The 18149-nt window shown below is 44.1% G+C and overlaps 1 protein-coding gene across 5 annotated transcripts in view; it reads left to right on the forward strand.

Moving 5' to 3' along the window:
• The first annotated feature begins 9934 nt into the window (after window positions 1–9934).
• Window positions 9935–18149, forward strand: part of LPAR1 (lysophosphatidic acid receptor 1) — a 140510-nt gene continuing 132295 nt past the window's right edge. Inside the window, exon 1 of one of the 5 annotated variants that reach the window (XM_046023480.1) lies at window positions 9935–10514. The gene's annotated coding sequence lies outside the window, so the exon portion shown is untranslated. Of the gene's footprint in view, window positions 10515–10543; window positions 11146–11289; window positions 11532–18149 lie in introns of those variants that run through there. The other 4 variants (XM_046023485.1, XM_046023483.1, XM_046023481.1 and 1 more) reach the window with 4 other exon arrangements.

The raw sequence follows: 18149 nt of genomic DNA on the forward strand, positions 1-18149 counted from the left end.
ACTCTCCTGAGCCTATTTTATAAAGGTTTGCAAACCTATTTGTAAACTTATTACATAAAGACCATTTTTGTAAATTTGAAGAGGTTTCTAGGTTACAATGTAGTTCTATTTTTTGGAGAGAACAGAAAACATTCAGAGATACACAGACTACAACACATACCTCCCAACAAGCCTTGTTGAGAAGTGTAAAAATTAGTCTAAGTGACTGAGCTATATACCAAGTTGAGAGCATTTAAAAACTACTATTAAAAGAAGAAAAAAAAATAAATTAGTGAAGCATTTAGCACCAGAAACTAAAGAGCATTACAGAATAAACCCAAAGAAGTCAATAGGAAGGATTTCACTGTAAACAAAAGTTAATGAGATACTCAGCAGAAAATGAATAGTGCTGATAAATAGATCCTAGATCCATTTTTTTTTGTGAAAGTAAAAAAAAAAACTTTAGCAAAGCAAATCATTAAAAAAATAAAATATTAATTTACAGTACTAGGATAAACAAAGGGATAGACCCCCTAACAATTCCAGTTCAAGCAATTTCAAAATCTCAACACAGTGACTATTACATGACCATTATTTAAAGATAAGTATAATCCAATTCTAAAAAGGCAGTGACTGTGGAATATACTTGTTACAGGTTGAATTCTCTGGGAAGTAGATGCTGTGGCTGAGTTGGGAGTGCAAAGAATTTATTGCGGAGTAACATCTATGAAAGGAAAAGCTAGAGAAGCAGGATAAGGCAAGGGGAGCCATCAGGCCATGACACAGAACCAACAAAGTTTTTGCAGGCCTAACAGGATCTTGGGAACAAAGATAGTCCATTAGAGAAATCCCACACTGGGACTTGTACCACCCCCTTGCTCAGTCATTGGCCATGGCCCACCAGGAGACGAGCCTACTCTTGGCTATCACTTCCCTCCTTCGTTGGCTGAAGGGATGTCCTAGGAAGAATGTGACCTCACCTCAAAAGCCACAGAGACCCTGAAATTGCTAAAAGCCATGGATTATCTTTGCAGCTGATCAGTGAGTTCTTTCTTGAGGCAGATCTGAATGGCATGTCTTCACATGTGTGTACTTGCTCTACATGGATCCACTTCCAGAGGCTTGTAGAGGTCGTAGCGCCTCCAGGGATCAGGTGGGCCTCTCTTCCTGAAGATAAATTTAGAAGAAGGAGGGACCAACTGTAATCTTTATCACTGCAGTTTGTCTCGGGGCCACAGCTGGTACTTAGCTGCTCTCCCACTCTGCCATCCCTTGCCCCGTATACCTTCTAAATCTCCTCACCCTCAGGTAACATGTCTGCCAGTCTTGGTAAAACACCTCATGGTGGGACTTAAACCCTCATTCCTCTGGGCTCTGTGTCCTGGGTAACCATGTTCCTTTTTAGTTGCTGTGTTCATCTGTTCATAGCCACAACACCTTGTCTTCTGGTCTTGACACCCCAGGTTCACACACTGCCCAGGCAGAAACTACAGCTTGTAGTTCACTGGGACTTTTGCTTTGAGACTTTTAGCCCTGGTAAGAGTACAGACCCTCCACCTTGTAGATCTCAGAATTATAGGGAGAGAAGACCCAAGTCCCACAATGGGTCATGGACAGTGGTGGTAGCGGTTCCTTCTTGTGCCCTCTAGTTTCAGGGACCTGTGTATTTTTCCTGTTGATGATAAATTATCACCTAAATAGGTCTCTGATCCAATGCATATATTGCATCCTGAAAGGAGTTCCCCATCCTTGAAAGGTCCTGCCTCCAAGTTGGTACTTCAGCTGTGTTTTTTAGCAGCTTCTCCATCCCTCCACAGGAAGCTTCTGGGAGGGGCTTTATGTGATAAGACCACATGATGTATCCTCTTCACTGTAAACTAAATGCCTTGGTTGAATGTTGCATGTGATTCCATGCCTGTGGATCAGGCATTTCATAAGATCTGGATAGTGATGCTGACTGAGACCCTGATGCCAGGAACAGCAACACCATATGCAGAATTGATGTTTATTCCTGTGGAAATGAACGAGAATCCTTCTACGGAAGAGGCTCAACCTAGTCAACTTGCACTAAGTTGCCAGTCGGTCTTCTCAAGAAATGGTCTGTACTAGTTGCTCAGAGTCGGTCCTTGCTTACATCCATACTTGGGCTTTGAGTAGGTCTCTGTAGCTGGCAGTTTGGATATTTAGAAGGAACATCCGTGAGGTCAGCTTTGGTAAGTGGGAGTCTATAGCCTTCCTCTCCGCCATGGTGGCCACTTCATTCTTGTGTCCATTGTGCTGTTGACAAAGGCTGGGTCAGCATTCCTACTTGTGGAGAAGTGTAGAAGTTCCACCTCTTCCCTCTCTTTTACCAGTCAGAAGAATTATGGAATGGGGAGGATCATGTTCATTCAACTTCATTTTGGAATAGATTATGATACTGAATATAATTTACACTTGCCAAAACCTATGCCAAATGGGTCAAGTCCAGGTTCTCTAGGTCTAAACTTCTATAAGTCAGTGCCAATCTCGCTCTGGGAAGTTATGGTTATTGTTGTTAACCTTTCAGAAACTTAAAGTCCCAGAAATGGGTTTTACAAATAACTTTTCATAGATGTTCTAGATCTTTCCTTGGAAATTAAACATAAGTTAACCTCATCAGCACATTCTGTCAAGGCTCTTTTGCTATACTTCTTTCCTTCTGATCATACTACATCATCCCAGGAGTTTTAAAGTGTTTTGTGTTACTGTTTCAAACTCCTGATAGTCCATCTCTATGGTGCAAATTAGCACCATATTAAGTTAATTAATATGTGCTAATTGTGCAATTAGCACAACTTCTGTGAAGTTACTTCTGTGAAGTTACTTTTTTTTATTTTTTATTTTTAGATTTCATTTATTTGACAGAGAGATCACAAGTAGGCAAAGAGGCAGGCAGAGGGAGAGGGGTAAGCAGGCTCCCCGCTGAGCAGAGAGCCTGATGTGGGGCTCGATGTGGGGCTCGATCCCAGGACCCTGAGACCATGACCTGAACCGAAGGCAGAGGCTCAACCCACTGAGCCACCCAGGCGCCCCTGCTAAGTTACTTCTTGTCTGCATAGTAATCCTCCCATGGTTGTGGTTACATTGTATATAAGGTTTGTAATCTTTCCAAGGTGCCCACATGAGTTGGCCAAGGGTTCTTAGCAATCATGGATAAGAACTCCAACCTTAGTCAGTGTTTTGCACTGAATTGTATCTCCCCCCAATTTTTTTTGAAGTACTAACCCACAGAATATTACTGTATTTGGAGATAGGGCCTTTAAAGAGGTAATTAAGGTAAAATGAGGTTCACATGAGTGGGTTCTTCCATTCATGTCCATTTTTTTTAAAACCTTTGGAATTTATCCTGTCTCTGTTTTTGGCAGAATATATGTTGGTGGAGCCATTCAGTTAAATGTAATCAGTGCTTATTCAAGCAGAGTTTGCAAAAAGGTGTACCGTCTCTAACTTGCCCATTTTTGGTGATGCCCACTCCAGAAGGCAGTACATCAGAATTTCTCCTTTTCTCAGATCAATCCACAGTGTCATTGACCTGCTGAGATTGTAGTCAAAATGCATGTAGGTATATACATTAGTTAAGCCAAGTTAACCAACAGATCCCAAAATTTACTGGTTCAAAGAACAATAAATGTCTTTCTCAGGCAAAAGTCCAGAGAGAGTGTCCACATCAGTAGATAGGCTCTCCCTTATATGGAAACTAAGGCCTCAGGACTTATGGCTGCCCATTGTCTTCAACCCATGGCTCCAAGGTTGGTGTGGGCATCACCATCCCAGTCAACCCAAAGGGACAAAGATCATAAGGAAGCACATGTGGGAGAATTTTATAGGTATTCCTAGACTAGGCAGAAGTCACTTATGCTCACATTCTACTGGAGAGAACTCAGCTCTGTGGCCTCAAATACCTATAAGAGAAGCTGGGAAATCTGGTCTAGCTGGTACCCAAGAAGTCAAGAAAGGATATTATTGTAGTCAAAGGCCTCTGCTACAAGATTTATACTCTACATTCATCTGTAGAGAAGTTTCACAGCTTTGATTAGGTTCTGAAAGGGGTCTATACCCAAATATGTTTGAGCCTCTTGTACTGCTGTTTTCACTTTGCCCTAGAATATATAGTATATATTATGTGCTATATATATACTATATATTATATACATACAAATATAATATATAGTAGACTATGAAAGCAAAACAACAGATGACAAAATACACATGACTTGGGAAAACCCTGCACCCCACTTTTTCCCAGGGTGACACAGTGCTGTTCATATCCCTTGGAATAATCATTGCAGGGCTTGAAGCAGACATCATATCAACCACCAGAACTCACAAGAATCCAGCATATTAGAATCAGTCTTTTTTTTTTTTTAAGAAAAGAGAAGACTCTTTTTATGGTTTGTGCTTTTTGTACCTCGTGTAAGAAATTCTTTTGTACCCTGAAATGATGAAGATCTTCTAAAAATCTGCGGTGTTGCCTTGTTTTTAAAATCATTAAGAACTTACTTTTGTTTACAGTGTGAGGTAGGGGTCCCATCTTAAAAAACATATGAAGAGAGTGCTAATTATCTCAGCATCATTAACTAAACAGTTCATCTTTGATTTACTAATTTGTGTTGACTTATATTTATATGAATGGTTGTTTCTGAACCTACTATTCTCTTTCATTAGATTATTGAATGACATAATAGACCCTGCAGGTCCTTGTGGTTCTGTTTCTGAACCTGCTTTTCTTGTTCATTAATTTATTTACCAATCACTGCACCAACACCACATTATTACAATATGAAGCTTTTGGTATCTGAAGGGAAAGTTTTTCTTCCCTATGCTTCTTCAGAATTGTCTTGGTCATTCTTGGCCTCTTCCAATTCTACATGAATTCTGGAATCACTTTGTCAAAGTCTACGAAAGACCCTGTATTACAGTTTGGAGTAGACTGGTTTGTGGTCATGGAGTCTTATCTCTGAACATGATTTATCTCTATGTTTATTTAGGCCTTTCTCTGTATTTCAGTAAATCTTTATAATTTTCTCCACAGAAACATTACCTTTCTATGAATTTTTATTCAAGTTATAATAAAGATTGGTTTCTATTATGAGTACAACCTTTAAGAATTTATCATCTCGAATGGGCTGTAATTTCTTTGTATATTGACCTTTTATCCAACAATGTTGTTAAACTCTCTTATTTGTTCTATTACTTTATTAGATTTGCTTGAATTTCTTAGCAGATAACCACATCATCTATAAATCATATTTTCTCATTTTCTGACCTTTATAGCTTCTCATTTCTGTGTGTGTGTATGTTATAGGCAAGGGGCTTCAGTACAATGTTGAGTAGAAATGGTAAAATGGTAATCTGTCCTTGTGTTGCTGACTTTAATAGAAAAGTGTTTAATGAATTAAAATTAAGAATAATGTTTCTAGAATTAGGTTGTTGGTAGCAACTCTTTATTGTGTGCATGAAATTCCTTCCTTTCTTAGTTTGCTAAGATAAAAAAAATGACAAATTATATTTTCTAATATTAAGTCATTGTTACATTACGATATTAATCTGATGAAATATATTTTTAAAACCCATTGCTGAACTGGGCTTGATAATGTTGCATGTAGGAATAATATATTTTTTTAAGATTTTATTTATTTATTAGTCAGAGAGAGAGAGAGAGAGTGAGCACAGGCAGACAGAGTAGCAGGCAGAGTCAGAGGGCAAAGCAGGCTCCCCGCCGAGCAAGGAGACCGATGTGGGACTCAATCCCAGGACGCTGGGATCATGACCTGAGCTGAAGGCAGCCGCTTAACCAACTGAGCCACCCAGGCGTCCCAGGAATAATGTTTTTTAATGCCTTTTGAGATTTGGCCAATAATTTTCCTTTTTCCTTTTTTTTTCCCCCTTTCTGATTTTGGTATCAAGATTTTATTAGTTCATAACATCATCAAGATGCTTTCCATCTTTTTCTAATCTTTGAAACCATTTGAATAGAGATCGTCTACAAAGGTTTCATAAATCTTTCCCACTAAATCCTTGAGCTTTCTTGCAGGTAAATTTAGAAATGCAAATTCAATTTATTTAACGATTATAGATACATTCATGTTATAAATTTTTTTGAACCAACTGGTTTTGTAAATTTATATTTTGCTAAGAAGTATTTATTTTAGCTAAGTTTTTAATGTTCAGAAGGGATATATGACTATACTACTCTTAGTATTAAAAAATTCTGCTGAAACTATAATTATAATCTCATCCATAGTCTTTTTTTTTCCTCCACTATTCATTTTACTAGCAATTTAGCTATTTTTTTTAAATATTTTATTTATTTATGTGACAGACAGAGATCACAAGTAGGCAGAGAAGCAGGCAAAGAGAGAGAGAGAGGAGGAAGCAGGCTCTCTGCGGAGCAGAGAGCCCGACGTGGGGCTCGATCCCAGGACCCCGGGATCATGACCCGAGCCGAAGGCAGAGGCTTTAACCCACTGAGCCACCCAGGCGCCCCCAATTTAGCTATTTTTGTTTGATTTTTGTTTTATGACCCTTTCTGTGGTTCCTTTGTATATAGGTGTCTTGTTAACTCTAAAATTATACATGTGACACAAGTTTTTTGGTCTTCATTTTCTTTTTTTTTTCCCTCCATTTTTTTTCTAGCAAAGCCTTTTCACTTGGCTAAGGAAGATGATAGGAAGGGAATTGCTAGTCCTTGATCTGTTGCAGACGAGCTAGATTTTTTCGGGCAGAAATATGTGATGAGAAGCAGGTGAGCACAGAGGCACGCCATTGAGGGTTTCCATTTCATTGCCCTCCCACATGGCTGCTGTGCACACAACCCCAACTTCTCCTCCCCATTCCTGGAGTCTCCCTAAGCTACTTCTACCGTCAAGAGCATTTGTAGGAAAAAAAACAAAAAAAACCCTAAATTGGGCTGCCTCACCCACATCTGCCGCTGGTCTTTTAAAATAGAAAGTTTTCCTAAGGAGAATGATTTCTTTCTGGCCAAAGGAAAAACACCAGAATGGCACAAAACACCCCATTTAAAGAAGGAAGAAACCTATGCTCCAGAGGCACCTGAAGAACTTTCCCAGCCAGCTGTGTTCTCTCAGGGTATTGTTTCACCGAAATATATTTTTTTGCACCAGTCTCTACATTAACAGACCAGAGGGAAAGTTCCCAACAGATCTTTCTGTTGATAGTTTTGATTACTCTCGTAGAAAATTTCAAACATTTTTTGCCAGACGAAAGGGAACGTGGGGAGGCCAAGAACTGGCCCGACCAGCAGTTCCTTTCTGAACAGATGATAGAGCCTAACGCAGTGACAGCCAATTTTTCCATCCTAAGTGCTTCGTCAGTTTTAACTCTTGGACCCCTAGTTAGATAACATTAGTAATCCAACTAAGTCTGTAGTATCCTTTGAGATAATAGTGTAAACTGTACTTGAAATACTCCTCATTAAAATTGTCTTCATTTTGCTGAAAATATTTTTTTCTCACATTTGACAGCACCAGCTGTCTTTGAGTCTTTGGCTCTGCTGAAGTCATTTGAAGAAACAGATCTAGAGAAACACTGCTTGGCAGAGGATATGAGAGAAAGGTTAGAGCAGAAAGCGTTTGGATGACTATCCAGGAGAGGGAATGTCCTGAATGGCAAGGGGGCCACAGGCAGGTAAAAGCACTGAAGAAAGTGTATCACGGTATCCTTCATCTCTGTTGAAACATTAGTGTTCCAATATTGAAAACATTCAATGTTTTAAGAAGACTGTTCAAATATATTACCTTACTTTGATAAAGACTACTCAGAATCCAGTAAAATAGACTATGCTGGTATTATTATCCCATTTTACGGAGGAGAAAACTGGCTTATTTGGAACACAGTACTAGTTTTGATGAATTAATCTCTGTGCTGAGCTGAGTTCTGTTTTGGATTTCATTTTCTCACTCCCCTTTACACGTGGTATACAGCTTACATTTGATTTGAAAGTTATTGTCCTGAAGCTGGTTGTAGAGCAGTCTTATTCAGACAGGTCTACACTTGTCCAAAAGACAAGTCTGTCCAGGCTGACCTTGCATTGTAGGCCACAGTAGACCAAATAAAGAGGAAATAAAGTATTGTGCAGCAAATAACTTAGAATTCTTGAATATATATATATGTCTTATGTGGATAGAGCTCCCCAATTGGATGTTAGGACAACAGAGTAGGCAGTTATATATTAAGGCAGTTAATATATAATCAAAACACAAGCAGCAATATTCCTTAAGATGGTAAGGGAGAATCAGTATATTAAAAAATATTCAAAGGCAGTGGTAAGAAAGCAACTCATTTACACTTTGACTTATGAGGAGGGGCTAAACATTGAAATACTTGTTTAAATTAAATAACCTTAATGCTTATTGATAAAATTAATATCATACTTTTACTATTTTAAATAAAATGTAGAATATTCTTTTCACTAGATAGTAAAGTTTTGGCATTGAGAAATCTAGTAGTAAATAAGGAGTGTGTAATCAGGAGACATGAAAATTAGCTAAGTGTGGGGCACCTGGGTAGCTCAGTGGGTTAAGCCTCTGCCTTCCGCTCAGGTCATGATCCCAGAGTCCTGGGATCGAGCCCCGAATCGGGCCCTCTGCTCGGCGGGGAGCCTGCTTCCTCCTCTCTCTCTCTCTCTCTCTGCCTACTTGTGATCTCTGTCAAATAAATAAATAAAATCTTTGGGAAAAAAAAGAAAATTAGCTAAGTGATTTTCTGAGTTGTGTAGAGCTATGGTTGAAAAGAAAACCCTTTCGGCATATATTCTTCTCTTCTTAGCAATATATACATTGTATCATACTTAGACTTTATAGTGGATATGGTCCTATTTGTCCAATATATTTTTTGAGTGTAAGATAAATGCCTCTCATTTGAAACAAAGAGTGTGTACATACATTTCTATACTGTAATGAACATATTGGCACCGTGCATTTATTATCATTTCTAATTTTTCACATTCTAAGTGGATTATTGTAAAATAAATTGTAAATTGGTAGGAAAGGAGAGAAAGTGGAATGTATGGTTTTTTTAGAAAGCGGCGCTGGGCTGGCTCAGTCCGTATAGCCTGGGTCTCCGCCTCCGGGTTGTAGGTTCAAGCCTCAAATGGGGTGTAGAGAGTTCTTTAAAAAAAATAAAATATATATATATATACACACACATGTATACATATATACATATGTACACACATACACATATATGTACATACACACATATTTTTAAAGGAAGAGGATTTGAAAGATTATTTTTTATTTTAAAAATATTTTATTTATTTATTTGACAGATCACAAGTAGGCAGAGAGGCAGGCAGAGAGAGAGGAGGAAGCAGGCTCCCTGCTAAGCAGAGAGCCTGATGCTGGGCTCGATCCTTCGACCCTGGGATCATGACCTGAGACGAAGGCAGAGACTTTAACCCACTGAGCCACCCAGGCGCCCCTGAAAGATTATTTTTTTTTAAAAAGAAACCGCTTTAGGTAGTAACTGACTAGCGGACAGGTCTTAGCCCTGCGCATCCTGTGAAAACCACAGGCCAACACGGTCAAGTTCTAAGCAGTCGCGGGCAGGAGCTGGTCAGGTCCTAGTAGAAGCATACCTCACTTGTATCTAGAAAAGTTTCCATCCCTTCTGAGAAGTCTTCCCCCCCCGCCCACTGCGGTTTAAAGGGGCCTCTCCTTTCGGAAAGCCGGAGATTACCGAGCGACTCCCACCAGTGCAGCCCTCCAATCTCGGTTCTGCGTTTCTTCCTCCGACGCAGTTACCGTCCCGCCGAGCGAGTCCCCATGCCACACCGCTGTCCCAGTCTCTTCTGTGTTCTTTCAGAAGAGAGAGCCCTCAGCTTTTACTCCTCAACAGCTACTTTTGAGACGTGCCGGCTTGGGCAGCGGAGCGAGGGGGCAGAGAAGTGCCCCAGCTGCGGAAATCCTGGGAAGCTAAGGGTGGGAAGCGGGAGGTGGGTGGGAGGTGGCGCGGCTGGAAAGCCCCCGAGGGAGCAGGTGTTGATACAGGACCAGGGCGATCCCCTGTGGTTACCACCTTCCAGAGCTCGATCCCCAGGCCTCAGTCCGGCGCCGCTCCCGCCCACACCTCCAGGTGTGCATTCCCCGCCCTTAATCACTCTCCTGCAACTGGTAGTTTGCCCTGAAAGTTTGACTGGGAAAGCGGAAGAGAAGCGTGTAATCCCGGCTCCGGAGATCTAGGGGAGCACAGTCCCACTTGCTGTGGTCTGCAGATCGAGTCAGCGGAAAACTCAGACACAGAAACGCGTGCACCTTTCTAGCCGAAAAGTCGACTCTCGGCTCTTTGCAGCCTCGGGTTACAGACTGTGCCGGGAGAAACTTTGCGTCTTCTGCAAAGTTGAGAAGCTGAACTACGAGAGAGGCCCAGACTTCAGGGGTTTTGCGGGCCCGCGATGTTTCCCAGAGCTTTTCGAGGGGGAAGAGGAGAGCGACAAAATGAAAACGCGCGGTGCGAGGGAGCCCCCCCAGCCCAGCAAGCTGGCGGGCGCTGAGGTGAGCGCGGGAGGGGCGAGCATCCGAGCCGGCGGCCGCGGGTCTCCCAGACCGTGGGTCACGGGGGGCTGCGGAGGGGGCGGGAGTGAAACCGTGACGGGAGGCTTCGGCGCCCCTCCGCCCCCGCCCAGCGGCCGATGCCCGGAGGTCGCCATGATGGGGGAGGGGGCGCGCCGAGGGTCGGGGCTCCGGGGGCGTCACGCCAGGTGAGGGAGCGGGCCAGGGGGAGGGAGTCGGGGGTGCGGGAGTTGCTGACTGGTGCTACGTGGAGCCGGCAGAAAAGAAAGAAGGCGGAGGAAGAAAGGAGGCTGGCGTCCGCGCCGCGGCCCCGGCTCTCCCTCGGCGCCCCCTCCCCCGCCGCCCCGGCCCGCGCGCCAAAGCGCGAGCAGGCGGCTCCAGCGGCGGCTGGCGCTCCCCGGTGCGACTCCTCCGTCCGCTGCGGAGCGCTGCCCGGATCTTGGGCGGCCTGGGCGCCGGCGCCGCGGAGCCCTCCCCGGCTTCCCCGGGGGGTGGGCGCAGGGGGCGGCCCCGTTCCGCGCGACCGCCGAGGGGGCGGGCGGAGGGCCGGGCGCCGGCAGCGGAGAGCGAGCGCGCAGCTGGGGGCCAGCCCGGGGGCCGGCGGTGGGCGCAGGTAAAGGGGCGGGCGCGGCGCCGGGCGGGGGACAGGGCGCGGAGCCAGTGGCCGCCGCGTCGCCGCACGGCGCGCCCGGCTCGCACTGTCCCGGGGCAGACAGGCTTTGTGGCTGTGCGTGCGAGTGTGCGAGCGAGTGTAAGTGTGTGTGCGCGCGCGCGCGCTCGCCTGGGTCGGCTGTGGGTGGGCGTGCGCGCTTGAGAGCTGGCCTGCGGGAGGCGAGGCTCTCCTGGCCTCCGCCGCCAACCAGTTGACCGAGCCCCGGGAGGGAAGTTGCCGCAGCCGCCCGGGCTGCCGGCCCTTTCGTGTCCCCCCGGCCAGGTCAGTGCGCCCCGGGGACCGCGCTGGGTGCCGCGTTTTGCGTCCCGGACCCGCCCAAGTGACACGTAGGTGGCCTCGGGTTACCTGGGTCTGGGTGGGAGCGCGAGAAGGCTTGCAGGGGGTGGAGGACTCGAAATTACCCCAAAGCCGGGTCGGGGTGGACGTGGATCGCCGGGATATCCCGCGCCCCGCAGCGCGGAGCTCCCGCACCACTTGCTTCTCTCGGGCGACTCCTTAGTCTCTCCCCAGCTGCGGACTTTCAACTTAGTTTCGGTGCAGCCGCCTAACAAACACGCTCAGCAAGTAACTGGGAAATTGAAGGCAAAGGAGGGACCTGGCTTAGAGTTGGTGGTTTTGAAACCGACAGGCTCGTTTGGTTTGTGTAGGACTAGTTTGTTATGAATGGATTTAAATTTTATTCTTGTTTTTTCTTTGCTGCCATTTGGCCTTTGGTGTGTGAGGTATGACGGCATCCAGGACTTGTTGCTGCCATCGGTCTGGGGCTCGAGATTGTTGCTCTCTGTCGCTACTTCTCTTTATTTTCTTGTTTGTTGAAATCTCTGGGTTTTTCGTAAATGTGGGTTTTCAGAGAGTGCTCCCTTGTTAAAGTTTCACCGATTCCCATTGGCGTAGGTGCACATTTGCAAACTTGAATATCGGAAACTTGTAACTGCTCTTATTAGGATAAAATCCTCTATTCCTTCAGGCTCTAACAGTACGTGTTTTTCACTTATTTGCATAAGTGTTGTTTGCCCAACATAAGCGTAACTGTGAAGCCAGAGCTCTGTGATTCAAAGCCTGCGGTTCTGGTTAAAGGGAGACTGCACGGGGAAACCTTTTAAATTCTACGAAGCGATTCCCTTGTCAAATAGAAGAGTAGGCCCGAAGGAAAAGGGTGTATACTGACGTCCTCATGGTTTGGACTGAGCTAAATTGCATTCTGTCTCTCTCTCTCTCACACACACACACTCTACCATCTAGTTGTTTTCTGTCCTTGGTTCTCTAAATCTGGTAGGAGTGAGCAAATTTGCCTCGAATGCAAAACTGTGAATAACGATTAGCACTGTTAAGTGTGTTAAGTCTGTGTTTTACTTCACACTGTTTAATTTGAGGATAAAGAAGCTGAATAACAAGGGAAAGAGGTAGTGCGTAGGGGGAAGGCACCGGCCGAATGCAGGGCCAGGCGGGAAGAGTGGGTTGTTCTCATCTGAGCCTGTATGCTCACCGCGTCCCCTAGCGGCGCCACCCCAGCCAGTCAGGTCATCTTTTCCTTCACCTCCTGGTACTCATCTGGAGAATGGATGGATTTAATGATCTTCGCTGTTCTTCCCAGCTCCCCCAAGTAATTAGAACCTGGCGGCTGGTTCTCCTTTGCTGGAACAGTACGAGGAGAGTAAAGTGTGAATGGGTTATTCCAGAAGGGAAGTGAGAGGGCAACAGGATGAAAGGTAGAAAAAAAAAAAAACAAAAAAACCCTGCAGTAAGAGATGCCTGGAGGGGTGGGTAGGGATAGAACCTTGACCTGGGGGGTTGGTGTTCCTCTGTTTTTTCTTTCCTCCTCCACAAGGGCATCAATAATACTCCCCCCACACCCACTCAGTCTTCCATTATTCTCTTACAGTGAGTGAACTTGTTCAGCCTTAAAAGGGATGTGATGTGAGGGTAGTCTCTGTCATGGGAGCTGGCCAGCTTCCCATTTGCCCCACTGTCTCAGGCTCTTGGCTGCCCAGTGCCGTGGACACTCAGTCAGAGGATCTCAGTATCCCTGTGAAAGACGGGGAAAAATATAGAGATGGGAAGGGCAGCTCTTTCAACAACTTGTGTTTGGAAACTTCTATTTTTGTTTGAAGCTAATATTTACCAAACAGACGTTTCATTAAAAAAAAAAATTATACCATGGATTTTTCAAGGCCTTATTGAATCTGCTCTGTTAGACTGGGAAATTCAAAGAAAGTGAAGCTCTCACTTGCTAAGTTTTTTTTGCTACATAATGATATTCAGTCTTTAAGTTTGTGATTTTTAGGGTCAAGAATCTTATTTCAAATGTTTAGTAAAGAAAGTTGCACTCTGGGCAGAATACACTGTATCATTTTCAGTGGGAAGCTCCAAGTGTTCAACAAATAACAGTTAAAATTTAGTTTAAGGTCAGGATTTTAATGTCGGTGCTTAATGTGTGGCTGGTCTTTTTTTAAGGGTTCTTTTTTTGTACCCATATGCATACACACTTGAGGAACATGATTTATTTTAAAAATGAAGTGTGATGTAGTAAAACTGGGAACATAAGCTCTTGGTTTAAAGTCTCAAAGTTTGCTCTGGCCTTGTTAACTCAGCATCATACTATTTGGTTTCTTGTTTTTACATATCCTGCCCCTCCCTCCATCCCTTTTGTGTTATTACTTAAAAGATCACGTGGGGAACTATTACGGATGCCTTAGAAGGTTGGGAAAAAAGGAGAAGATTGTAATTGAATAAGCGGTTATTGAATTCCTCCTACAGAGAGAGACACAAAGATGCTAAAAAGGAGGCTTTAGAAGGAGCGTCTTTGCAGAGGGGAAACATGCAGCCAACATAGTAGCTGGCTTGCATAACTAGGTGACAGCTGTAGAACCCAAGAACCCTTGGCATGCTCGGGAATGGAAAATGAACTTATGACTCTGGGGAAGACTTCATAGAAGGGCCTTGAAGGATCCTTAAATGGAGGCATCTCTTAAAAGATGAATGGTGGAGAATGAAGATACAGTTGGAGTCCGGGGTATTGAAGGCTGGAAAGGGACTAGGCGGTAAATTAGAGGGGACCTTGGATGTTATTTTAAGAAGTTGTGCTGTGTGGGGTTGGGAAGGACTAGGCATTAACCCCCCAAATGCCAAAAGACAATGGTGACGCCTACTGGGGCATCGTGAGAGGTGAAATGTGTGAAAGGACTGAGCTTTGATTCCTTTGCTTTTCATTGTAACTCATGGCGAGTGAATTTTCGGGCACTGCTGCCATCTCATCCAGATTATATAAAAATGATGGAATAAATGATACGTAATTTCTTCCTCCACAGTCCTCCCAAACTGATAGTGGTCTTCTGAGAAATTTCATTGAGCAGAAATTAATGGTGTTTGAGAAGCCTTTTGAGCGTGTGAGTTAAAATCACTCTCCAGGCCCAGAGCTGACCAAGAAAGCATTTTGTTTTGTTTAGGAAAGGGCCTGCTAGTTAATGCTAATTTAAACATGACTCTGATGGCAACCAGCATTCTTGACCCTGTTTATCTTATACATAGTGTTTAACCACAGCGGTTGGATATTTGTCGTGCAGAAGAGAAAGAATTATTATTAGTTTTGAAATGGGGCTAATGGCCTCGTAAAGGGGAGGAGGAAAGGATCCAGGGAGGAGGTGGGAGAGAGCAATACTTTGGGGACTGCAGTGAGGGCTGACCCAACCCAAAAAATTCTTTAAACATAATTCCAATAGAAGTAGCTTCAGGGTATAGATTAATACTTCTTTAAGAATCTCCTTTCCAATCATTTTATTCCCTCCTGTTTTTTTTTCCTCCCTAAATCTCCAGAGCTATGGTGTCTCATTCATAACCTCTCAGATAGGAAGAATCTCTTTGGGGCTGGTCTGTCTGTTTCTTCTCCTCCCACAGTGCCTCCATGTCACAGGTAGGAGTGGGTGGCTTTTCAGCTATATGTCGCAGGTGGAGCTGGTGTGGCTAAGTCTTCTAATGCCTTGAATCTGGAGATGCTGGGGTACCCAAGAGCCTTAATAAAAGGAGATTGGGTCAGCTGCTTTTTACTGTCTTCTGGAAACAATGTGAATGAAGGATCCTTCCACCAGTTTTACCTTTTACAAGGGAACCAGGCTTTGGTGTGTTTAATTAGTTAACTTGAAGGAACCCGGGGTTAGTGTACTGTTTCTTAGAAGGATACTTTGTTTCTTCAGTTTTTAGGGAGGGAAGTAAGAGAGGGTGGTGGTGATTGTGATTTTGTTTAAATGCCCTGACATTTTCCCCTGCAGGTTAGTATGATTTCACCGTAGCATTGTTGTTACTGACTTACGGAGATGGGGCAAAGCAGATTGTCCTACCACTTTGATGTTAGCTCCTGTCACCTGATTGTCGCTATAGAAACATGAACCTTGAAGTTCATGTAAAATTCAAATTTCTTTCAGAAATGAAAGAGGACTGTTGTACTGTGTGCATGGATCTAGATTATAATTTTTTTTTTTTTTTTTGTAGTACTGTTTTTGAAAAAGTGCTAGAATGACAGGGCAGACTCTTAACTTCAGTGCGAAAACAAACATGTATAAGCCTGAATGAGCTAGAGCCGGCCCTGTTTGTTGTATTTAATATGGAGATAAGGGAAAAGAAATTCAAAACCAGCCTGTTTCTCTAAAAGAGAAAAAGAAAGTTTGACCCATAACACCTGGGCATGGGTCTCTCTGGGGGGGGTGGGATTTCCCAGGTTGAAACCGTTGAAGGGAATTTTGTTCATTACAGCCATCATAGGTGCCTACGCCTACGAGGGTGCTCCTGTGAACCACTTCTTTGTAGCAAGTTTCCCTTTATCCATTTCCTTAAATATCAAAACAATGGATTAGATTTGGTTTCATGTAAATCTGTCATCCTCGGTTTTCTTTGTCTGTGTTTAAGTGGTTCTCCTTGACCAGCCTGTAAACGGCCTTCATCCTGAAATTCTGCGCTAACAGAAGGTTATTCCTGGCTCTTTGGAAGGAGAAATGATCCAGGGGCAGAGGAGACCAGTTCTCTCCAACTCTAGCAGCACTGAAGTGACTGCCTGCTGTGTAAGAAGCATTGTGCTAGGTGGTCGGTGCTGGGAGTCCTCCAGGAGGTACAGACATGTCAACAGATTCCGTGTAATCTGTTACACGGATTCCGTGTAGCACGTGTGAGGAGGGAGATGAGTGCTGGGCAGTGTGGGAGCACCGAGCAGGGACACCCGACCTGCAAGGGTGTGGTGGTGGTGGTGGTGGTGGGGATCAGGGTCAGTGAAGGCTGCTGGAGGATCAGGATTTGGAAAGACCCCAGGAGAGAAATCAAGGAACCTAAAAGAGGAAAAGGGGATCAAGATAGAGGGAATCAAAAGACTTTGTATTTGTAGCAAGTAGATTTACTATTATTGCATTAAGTCAATGTTTCTCTCTTTTTACATCTGTAAAATGGGACTAAGACCTGCATTATCTGCTTGCTAATTCTAGTTTTCATTTACTTGTCCCTTAAGCTTTCATCCGTTCATTTATTTGTTCCACAGTCAGTGGGTATTGGTTGCACACCTGCCATCTACTGGGACACAGTAGAAAACACGATGTATAAGGTTCCCTTTCAGGGAGTTCTCATTCTGTCATACTATTTTATTTTATTTATTTTTTTGTTTTTAATATTTTATCCATTTGACAGACAGAAGTCACAACTAGGCAGAGAGGCAGGCAGAGAGAGAGAGGAGGAAGCAGGCTCCCTGCGGAGCAGAGAGCCCGATGCGGGGCTCGATCCCAGGACCCTGGGATCACGACCTGAGCCGAAGGCAGAGGCTTTAACCCACTGAGCCACCCAGGCGCCCCTCTGTCATACTATTTTAATGGAAGTTCTTTTGAAATGCTTCAGATATGGAGCATGATTGTGGAATTACTCTTCCATTTGAGTGGCGGTGGCTCCAGGTAAGTTAGCCTTTCCCTCGTAAACAGGAGGACACAGAGCCTGGTATTCTCATCGTCAGCTTATAAACTTGAGATGTTTTGCTGAGATTTACCTGTTTGTGTCAGTTGTAAAGCCAGGTGCAGCTGTGTCTTACCTGTAACCTTGACTTGCTTCCATCTCATTTTGAATATTTTAATTTTTATTTTTTTGAAGATGTGTGCATTTGAGAGAGAGAAAGAGTGCAAGCATGAGCAAGTGGGAGGGCAGAGGGAGAAGCAGACTTCCACGTTGAGCAGGGAGCCTGACACGGGGCTGGATCCCAGGACCCTGAGACTGTGACCTGAGCCAAAGGCAGAGGCTTAACGGACTGAGCCACCCAGACACTCTCATTTTAGATATCAATTTTGACCCAATGTGTGTTTAAGTTTCTATATTCCTTTTATGCTTTACTAGAATAATCCAAATCTAGTGTTCTCTGGAGAGTCAGAGTTCTTTTGAGGCCACACTACCTCCGAACGTTGCTATTAATGCATTTCACTGGTTTCGATCCCAGAGGGAGTGAACACAGTAGAAAGTGTTCTAACCAGAAGAAGGTAGCTGCATCCATTTATAAAAAGATGTGGATTTTGTAATGATCCAAACAGTACAGATGTGTCTAAAGTAAACACAATACCCTCCCTCAGCCCCTTTAGCCTTAAATGTAGCTTCTTCGTCAACAGTTGGTCCCAAGCCTTCCACACTTGTGCTTCGGCTCGTACAGATCTACAAACTGGTCATGTGTGTACATATTTCTATGTGTGTGTGCAGGTCTGTTTATAGATAACCAAGTACCCGTGTGTCTGTGTGCACACGCTCGGCCCTGCCTCTGTTTGTCATGGAGGCTGCTGTCAGGGCTCAAATGCTTGAAGTCCCAGGAGCACGTGAGGCTCTCCTGAGCCTCCATGATGTTACTCCATGGTGTTACTCCATGATGCTTCTATCAGAGATGGACGTCTGGCTGTTAGGAACAGGGAGCAAGAGAACTATTTCCAGCTGCGTGACAA

This window comes from Meles meles, chromosome 11 (assembly GCF_922984935.1).
Source record: "Meles meles chromosome 11, mMelMel3.1 paternal haplotype, whole genome shotgun sequence".
Taxonomy (NCBI): Eukaryota; Metazoa; Chordata; class Mammalia; order Carnivora; family Mustelidae; genus Meles; species Meles meles.